The sequence below is a fragment of the Giraffa tippelskirchi genome, chromosome 10 (assembly GCF_054371585.1).
Source record: "Giraffa tippelskirchi isolate mGirTip1 chromosome 10, T2T-mGirTip1v1.2.pri, whole genome shotgun sequence".
NCBI lineage: Eukaryota > Metazoa > Chordata > Mammalia > Artiodactyla > Giraffidae > Giraffa > Giraffa tippelskirchi.
The window spans coordinates 28863897-28873170 of NC_137284.1; the positions used below are offsets into that span (position 1 = coordinate 28863897).

Genomic DNA, 9274 nt, shown 5'->3' on the forward strand with positions numbered 1-9274 from the left:
CAATGTTGATAGTAGCATTATTAACAGTAGCAAAGACATGGAGGCAACCTAAATGTCCATTGACAGATGAATGGATAAAGATGTGGCACATACACACAGTGGAATATTTTGAGCCATAAAGAAGAGTGAAAGACTGTAAAACCATTTGCAGTAACACGGTTGGACCCAGAGACTATCACACAACATGGAGGAAGTCAGATAGAGAAAGATAAATATATGATATCACTTATATGTGGAATATATAAAAATGACACAAATAAACTTATTTAGAGAACAGAAATAGACTCACAAACATAGAAAACAAACTTATGGTTACCAATTGGGAAAGGAAGGGGAAGGATAAATTAGGAGTTTAGGATTAACAGATATATACTACTGTATAAAAAACAGATAAACAACAAGGACTTACTATACAGTACAGGGAATTATATTCAATATCTTGCAGTAACCTATAAAGGAAAATAATCTGAAAAAGAATATATATATATATACACATATACATATATGAAAGTATACCTGAAACTAACATAACATTGTAAATCAACTATACATCAATAAAACTTTAATTAATTTTTATTTTTAAAAGTTTATTATTTAAATCAACTTTATATCCATCAATTATACAATGCAAAATAATCCTATAAGAGGATATTATACAGCAATGAAAAAATTAGACCAATATACAAAATAAGAGAAAAAAAAAAACCCCAGAAATACCTTACAATCGATGCTAAATCTAATGAAGGCAAAGAAAGGAATATACACTGTATGATCCTATGTATAGCAAGTTCAAAAACAGGCAAACTCATTCACGATGTTTATCTTCCAAAGGAGAGAGATGCTAGTGTCTGAAAAGGAAAACACAGGGAGCTTAGGAGGGGCTGGTTATATCATATTTGTTGGTCAAGATAGTGGCCACACAGGTATGGTCAATGTGACAATTCACTGAGCCGTACACTGCTAAAGGGTGCATTTTTCTGTATAAACATTTAACAGTACAGTGGAAGAAACTCCAAGAATCATGGTTCACGAGCTATATACGACCTTACAAATCATTTAATCCAACTTAATCATTTTACAGACAAGAAAGAAATTGAAACCAAGAGAAGGTCACAAAGTTGTCAAACAACAAGTGGAAACACTGCAATAGGAACAAAACCCCAAACAGGATATTTTAAAGTGTTATTACTTAGAGAATCTTGAACATATAGTTGGTTGATATGCCTAACATTTAATCTATGAGATAAATATTATTATGTATCCATACTACAGGTAAGATAACTGAGATGAAGAAAGGTAGAGAAACTTACGGAAGGTCACAAAGTCAGGGGTGGTCAATGTTGATAACCTTAAGTGTTCGAACTCCAACATAGCTTCTTCTACATGCACCATGTCTTCTTCATATTGCAGACTAAGTGAATATGAATGGATGTCATTAAATGCAAATTTGTTTTAAAATAAGTTAAAAGAACTAACCAAATCAGTTCTACTGAAGGCATTAGTCTGAACATCTCTAGGATGGGAGCCTTCAAATAGTACATGGTGTCTGAGGACTTAGCAGAATTAAAGAGATAGTCCAGAGGTCAAAACACAAAAGTCCAAGTGCAGATTCCATTCATTGCAACTACGTAACATGTGACCTTGGGCAACTCCTTGACTCTCTGAGCACAAGAGTATCAGGGTTGTACAGTGGAGAGGTCTCTGGAATAATAGAGAAGAGCTATAATCCCAGATTAGTCATATTAACTATAAGACCCTGGGCAAGTTACTCAAACTGAGTTACCTCAGTTTGCTGTCTACAAAGTAAAATATTCGTCTCCTTGAAAAATTTATATATTTCACAAACATCAAAGATCCTAATATAATATGTGGTAACTAACAGGCACTCAATAAATAGTAGCACAGTTATTGTTGTTACTATTTTATGATTATTACTATTGTGTTAGTACTATTTGCTATTATTTTTATTACTATTGTTCTTATTATTTTAAGGATCAACTAAGATTTTTTAAAAAGTATGTGCTTTGTAGAAGTTAAAGAGCTTTACAAACATGAGTTATCATTAATGAAGGAAAATTTAAGAGTAAGATTTCCCAACCCACTCATTAAGACAAAGAAATCACGACTGAGGAAAAAGAAACGAATCATATGATTTCATGAAACCAGAGCTAACAGGCTGGAGGAAATAAAAATGGAAACAGAAGCCTGAAACCCCACCCATCCTTTCTTTGGTCAAGTCTGTTTAGCTTCTGGTAGCATGGGAAATGAGGCTGACACTGCAAAATCCCCACAGATCATTGACCTTATCTTTTTTTTAAGATTTATTTTCAAGAAGCCCCTCCCATCAGTTCATCTTAGCTAATCTGAGCCCAGGGCAGTAAAAAAGCTCCAAACAAGAGGGATAAACATTGACTTAGTCCAGGTTTTAAATCAACTTTGTTAAACTCTTCCCAAGCTTAGAGAATTCTACCTTGGTTGTGAAAATGGAGCCAGAAAAAAATTCTAAACTACATACTACAGGACTTCATAGAATAAACCAAAGGCTCCAGATCCTAACCATAAGAACCAGGCCTTCCCACATGGAATTCTGCAACTCAGCACCAACGATGAGAGGCCCTCAATTACAGCTTCTTGCAATCATTTACGCATCCCCCCAGGCACACACTGAAGCCACATTAGAGGTCAGCATTAGATAATGGCCACAGACATTCTAACCATTGCCAGCTCAAATCTCAACCACTAACACAGCCCACAGAGTACTCTTCTTTCTCATCTTCCAAATCCTCTTACAGACCCAAAACTACCCCTCTGGAAATTCTGACTCCAAAAGTTGGGTGGGAGCCAGGCATCTGTGTTTTAGAAAAGCATCATGAGTGAGTCAGATGTGTAAGCTGGTTTGGAAACAACAGAGTATATTGTGATGTAGTACATATTTAAGGAAGACAGTTTCACACTCATCCCTGCCACTTTCCAGCTATGAGACCTTAATCAGTTTACTTTTCTCTAAGCCTCAGCCTCCTCAAGCAAAATATGAGTTGCTGTGGATATCGAAGAAAACAAGACACAAGGTTTCCTTTAGACATAAAATAGTTCAGGGTTAGAGATGGCCAAGATAGTGGAGTCAGAAGACCCTGAACTCACCTTCTTCCACAAACACAGCAAAATCACAATTTACAGAGCTATTATCTATGAGAATGACCTGAAGACTAGCAGGAAAGACACACCTAAAGGCACAGAGAAGGAACCACAACAAGATGGGTAGAAAGGGCAGAGATGCAGTAAAGTCAGGGCCCATTTCCCTGGGCTAGTAACCCACAAACAGGAGAAATATCATAAATGCCTAAAGTTCTCCCTAAGGAGCGACGGGTTGAAGCTTCATATTGGGCTACCCATCCTGAGGGTCCTGAACCAGGAAGATGAGCCTCCAGAAAGTCTGGCTTTGAAAACCAGTGGATCTTCTAGCAGGAGAGCTGGAGGAAACAGTGACTTCACTCTAATTAGAGGTACACACTCAAAAGCTCACACACTGCACGTTCCAGGGCAGCGGCAGCAGTTTGAAAAGAGGCTGAGTCAGACACACTTGCTGATGTTGAAGAGCCTCCCAGAGACGCAGGAGGCAATTGGGACTCTCCTAAGGGAAAGCACTGCAGGTGGCAGCCATTTTGGGAGCTTTTCTACTGAGATAACAATGGCACTGGCTAGATCCATTTTCAAACCCTCCTTGTATGTCACCAATTAGCACCAGAGGCTTTCTAATACAACAATGGGCCAGCAACAGCTCATATCCCCCACCCAGGCCACACAGCCAACCATACAGGAAGCATCCTCCACTCTCCAGTAGGCTGGTAGCTACCAGGCCTGCTGGAAATCAGGGTAGCCAACCAGGCTGAGAGCCAGTCCTATCTATCAACACACCCTCAACAGTCATTTGTGCCACAACAGTGGCCCACATAGGGGGCAGCCTAGAGCATCTAACTATGGTAAATACAGGGGAGCATGATGCTAGATGCCAGAGTGTTGGCTACATAAGGTCACTTCTCCAAGATCAGAACTGTAAGCAACACAATGAACATGTAGGAAGAAAACACAGAGAAGTGAGCAAATTGAGGATCAGGGGGTATGGTCCAAACAAAGGAACAAGACAACACCTCAGAAAAAGAACTAATAACGTGTAGATAAGAATCCACCCCATAAAGAGTTAAAAATAATCATCATAAAGATGTTCAGTGACCTCAGGAGAATGAATGAACAGAGTGAGAAGTTGAACAAAGACTGAGAAAATATAAAGAAACAGATCAGAAGAATATGATAACTGAAGTAAAACATACACTGGAGGAAACAACAGTAGATGAGATGATACAGTGGCATGGATACTGAACTGGAAGGCAAAGTAGAGAAAATCACCTAACTAAAAAGGAAAAAAAAAAAAAAAGAATTTTAAAAAATAAGAGCAGTTTTAGAGATTTCTGGGACAACATCAAGTATACTAACATTCACATTATAGGGGTCCCAGAAGGAGAAGAGAGAGGGAAAGTGGCAGAGAATTTATTTGAAGAAATAGTAGCTAAAACCTTCCTTAGCCTGGGGAAGGAAACTGACACCCAGGCTCAGGAACCATAAAAAGTCCCAAACAAGAGGAACCCAAAGAGATCCACACAAAGATAAGTTATACTTAAAATGGCCAAAATTGAAGATAAAAAGAGAACCTTAAGAGCAGCAAGAGAAAAGCAATGAGCTATGTATAAGGGAACTCCCATAAGACAGTCATGACTTTTCAGCAGAAACTCTGCAGGCCAGGGGCAGTGGCACAATATATTCAAAGTGGTGAAATGAAAAAACTCATGAACAAGAATACTCTACCTAGCAAATCTATCATTCATATATGAATGAGAGATAAACAGTTTTACAGACAAGCAATAGCAAAAAGAGTTCAGTAACACTAAACCAACTTTATAAGAAATGTTAAAGGGACTTCTCAAGAGGAAAAAAAAAGACTACAACTAGCTATATGAAAATACGAAAGGAAAAATCTTACTGGTAAAGGCAAACACCCAGTAAAACGAGTGGATCAACGCCTTATAAACCTAGTAGGAAGGTAAAAAGACAAAAGCAGTAAAATCATCTACATTCACAAGTAATCAAGGGATATACAAACAAAAGGAAAACTGTAAAATATATCAAAAACATTAAAGGAGGGGAGTGGGAGTACATACATAGGGTGATTGAAATGTGTTCAAACTTAAGGGCTTATCAAGTTAAAATGATTATATTAATATGTATGTATGTAGGTGTATATTACCTCACACTTGCCAGAATGGCTATTACAAAAAAGACAAATAACAAGTGTTGGCAAAGATATAGAGAAAATGGAACTCTCATCCCCTGCTGATAAAATAAATTCATATAGCCATTACTAAAAACGGTATGAAGTTTCCTCAAAAAACTAAAAATCAAACTACCACACGACCCAGCAAATTCACTCCTGGTTATTTACCTGAAGAAAATGGAAACACTAATTGGAAGAGATATGTGCACCCTGGTGCTCACTGCAGCCTTATTTACAATAACCAATTTTTGGAAGCAAGCTGGGTGTTCACCAACAGATGAATGGATAACAAAGATGTGGTATAAATGCACAATGGGATATTTAAGCCATAAGAAAGAATGAAATCTTGCCATTTGCAACAACTGCTAAATGAAATGTCAGACAAAGAAAGACAAATATAATGTGGCCCTATTTATGTGTAGAAACTGAAAAACAAAGCTAACAAAAAAATAAAACAAAAAGGACTCACAAACACAAAGAATAAATTGGCGACTGCCAGAGTGGAGGTGGGTGGGAAGGTGGAGGAAATAGGTAAAGGGGAATAAGAGGTCCATTTATAAAGTGTACAAGCCAGGGGGATAAGGAATATGGTCAATAATACTGTATGAGGAAAGATGGTTACTAGACTTATCATGGTGATAATTTCATAATGTATGAAAATGTCAAATAACTACACAGCATACCTGAAACTAACATAATATTCTATGTCAACTGTATTTCAGCTTGAAAAAAAAAGGGAGGCAGCTTTAAAACTCATCTATCCTTATCCATCAGAGGGCAGAGAGAATGAAATCCAGAGTCACAGAAAACCAACCAATCTGATCACATGGACCAAAGCCTTGTCTAGCTCAATGAAACTATGAGCCATGCCATGTAGGGCCACACAAGACAGACGGGTCATGGCAGAGAGTTCTGAAAAATGTGGTCTACTAGAGAGGGAATGGCAAACCACTTCAGTATTATTGCCTTGAAAACCCCATGAACAATACGAAAAGGCAAAAAGGTATGACACTGAAAGATGAACTCCCCAGGTCAGTAGGTGCCCCATATGCTACAGGAGAAGAGTGGAGAAATAACTCCAGAAAGAATGAAAAGACGGAGCCAAAGCAAAAACTGCACCCAGCTGTGGATGTGACGGGTGATAGAAGTAAAGTCTGATGCTGTAAAGAGTAATACTGCATACGAACCTGGAATGTTAGGTCCATGAATCAAGGCAAATTGGAAGTGGTCAAACAGGAGATGGCAAGAGTGAACATCGACATTTTAGGAATCAGCAAACTAAAATAGACTGGAATGGGTGAATTTAACTCAGTTGACCATTATATCTACTGCTGTGGGCAAGAATTCCTTAGAAGAAATGGAGCAGCCATCATAGTCTCCGAAAGAGTCCAAAATGCAGTACTTGGATGCAATCTCAAAAACGACAAAATGATCTCTGTTCATTTCCGAGGCAAACCATTCAATATCACAGTAATCCCAATCTATGCCCAGACCAGTAATGCTGAAGAAGCTGAAGTTGAATGGTTCTATGAATACCTACAAGACCCTCTAGAACTAACACCAAAAAAAGATGTCCTCTTCATTATAGGGGACTGGAATGCAGTAGGAAGTAGGAAGTCAAGAGCTACCTGGAGTAACAGGTAAATTTGGCCTTGGAGTACAAAATGAAGCAAGTCAAAGGCTAACAGAATTTTGGCAAGAGAACATGCTGGTCATAGTAAACACCTTCTTCCAACAACACAAGAGAAGACTACACATGGACATCACCAGATGGCCAACACCGAAATCAGACTGATTATATTCTTTGCAGCCAAAAACGAAGAAGCTCCATACACTCCACAAAAACAAGCTCAGGAGCTGACTGTGGCTCAGATCATGAAGTCCTTATTGCCAAATTCAGACCCAAATGGAAGTAAGTGGGAAAAACGACAAGACCAGGCAGGTAGTACCTAAATAAAATCCCTTATGATTATACAGTGGAAGTGACAAACAGATTAAAGGGATTAGATCTGATAGACAGAGTACCTGAAGAACTATGGAGAAGGTTTGTGACACTGAACAGGGGGCAGTGATCAAGACCATCCCCAAGAACTGCAAAAAGGCAAAATGGCTGTCTGATGAGGCCTTAAAAATAGCTGAGAAAATAAGAGAAGCTAAAGGCAAAGGAGAAAAGGAAAGATACACCCATTTGAATGCAGAGTTCCAAAGAATAGCAAGAAGAGATAAGAAAGCCTTCCTCAGTGATCAGTGCAAAGAAATAGAGGAAAACAATAGAATGAGAAAGACTAGAGATCTCTTCAAGAAAATCAGGGATACAAAGGGAACATTTCATGCAAAGATGAGCACAATAAAGGACAAAAATTGTATGGACCTAACAGAAGCAGAAGATATTAAGAAGAAGTGGCAAGAATACACAGAAGAACTATACAAAAAAGATCTTCATGACCCAGATAACCATGATGGTGTGATCACTCACCTAGAGCCAGACATCCTGGAATGTGAAGTCAAGTGGGCCTTAGGAAGCATCACTATGAACAAAGCTAGTGGAGGTGATGGAATTCCAGTTGAGCTATTTCAAATCCTAAAAGATGATGCTGTGAAAGTGCTGCACTCAATATGTCAGCAAATTTGGAAAACTCAGCAGTGGCCACAGGACTGGAAAAAGTCAGTTTTCATTCCAGTCCCCAAGAAAGGCAATGCCAAAGAATGCTCAAACTACCACACAATTGTACTCATCTCACACGCTAGTAAAGCCAGGCTCTGCCATCCATGGGATTCTCCAGACAAGAATACTAGAGTGGGTTACCATGCTCTCCTCCAGGGGATCTTTCCAACCCAGGGATCGAACCCACATCTGTGTCCTGCATTGGCAGGAGGGTTCTTTATCACTAGCGCCACCTGGGAAGATCCTCTTAATTGCTATCAACAAGTACAGAATCAGCCTCATCGATCCCAGAACCACGGTGAGCAGTGACAGGGAAGAACAGGCAGGGGTAGGCTTTTCTGTCTGTACTTCTAACAAAGGCCCCCAGACTCAGACTCCATGAGATCCTGTCAGCCACCACCATCCTCACTTCATCCACCCTGCTAGCCACACGTCTTGAGAGGTTGTCTATGCTTGCTGTGTCTCCTTACTTACCTCTCACCTCTCCATCAAAACTGCTCTCTGAGTTACAAAGTCCTTGCTTTAGTTACAAAATCCTAAATCTATTCAACTCTTTAGTGCTTGGTCTTTCAGCATCATCAGATGCTACCACCCACTTTCTCCCTCCAGAATGCTCTTTGCTCACATTAGTCAGGGTGGCAGTCTGTGCTGGGGTAACTGATGCTCAGATGTGTGGGCCTGAGCAGTTCCTACCAAAGGGCCCAGGAGGCAGAGTCCTCCCACTGACACAGGAGGGCACACCTGGGGCTGCTGGTAAAGAGGGCATGACCTCCAACTTCCCCTTGGCTCCATGGGCCCACTTACCTGGTTTTCCTCACATTTTCCTTGGTCTTCCTCTCAGGCACTTTCCTGGGCTGCTTCTCTACCCAGTCCAGACTCTGTGTTCCCCAACGCTGTGTCTTCTTGTATCCCTCTTCCAATCCCACTGAATCATCTTATTTGGGATGACAGTTTCCATTTCTTGAGGCTCTTAAAATTCCAATTCCAGCCCCCCACACCCGATGGCCTCCTGGGCTTCCTTGGTAGTCCCTCTAGCTGGTCCCAACCACGGCCTGCCTCACACAGCAGCTCTGTGGCACAGCTGGACTCTACCCTCTGGCTCCTTTCCCCATCTGAGGGCCCTAGTCTTTCATGTGGGTGGTGTCTCTGGGCTGGAGCTGAGGAGAGTGAGGCCAGACAGTCCAGCTGTGCAGCTTCAGACTCTCTCTGCTCCCACAGGACATCCTGACCACTCACCCCTCCACCAAGATCTCCAACTAGAACAGAGGTAACACCTTGTGCAT

At 40.3% G+C, this 9274-nt stretch overlaps 1 long non-coding RNA gene across 1 annotated transcript; it reads right to left on the minus strand.

Moving 5' to 3' along the window:
- Positions 1-570: 570 nt before the first annotated feature.
- Positions 571-8897, minus strand: LOC145524734 (uncharacterized). The gene is made up of 3 exons (XR_014067792.1): positions 8796-8897; positions 1311-1411; positions 571-848 (listed from the first exon to the last, which is right to left on the minus strand). It is a non-coding gene; the product is annotated as an uncharacterized LOC145524734 (long non-coding RNA).
- Between the last annotated feature and the right edge of the window lie 377 nt (positions 8898-9274).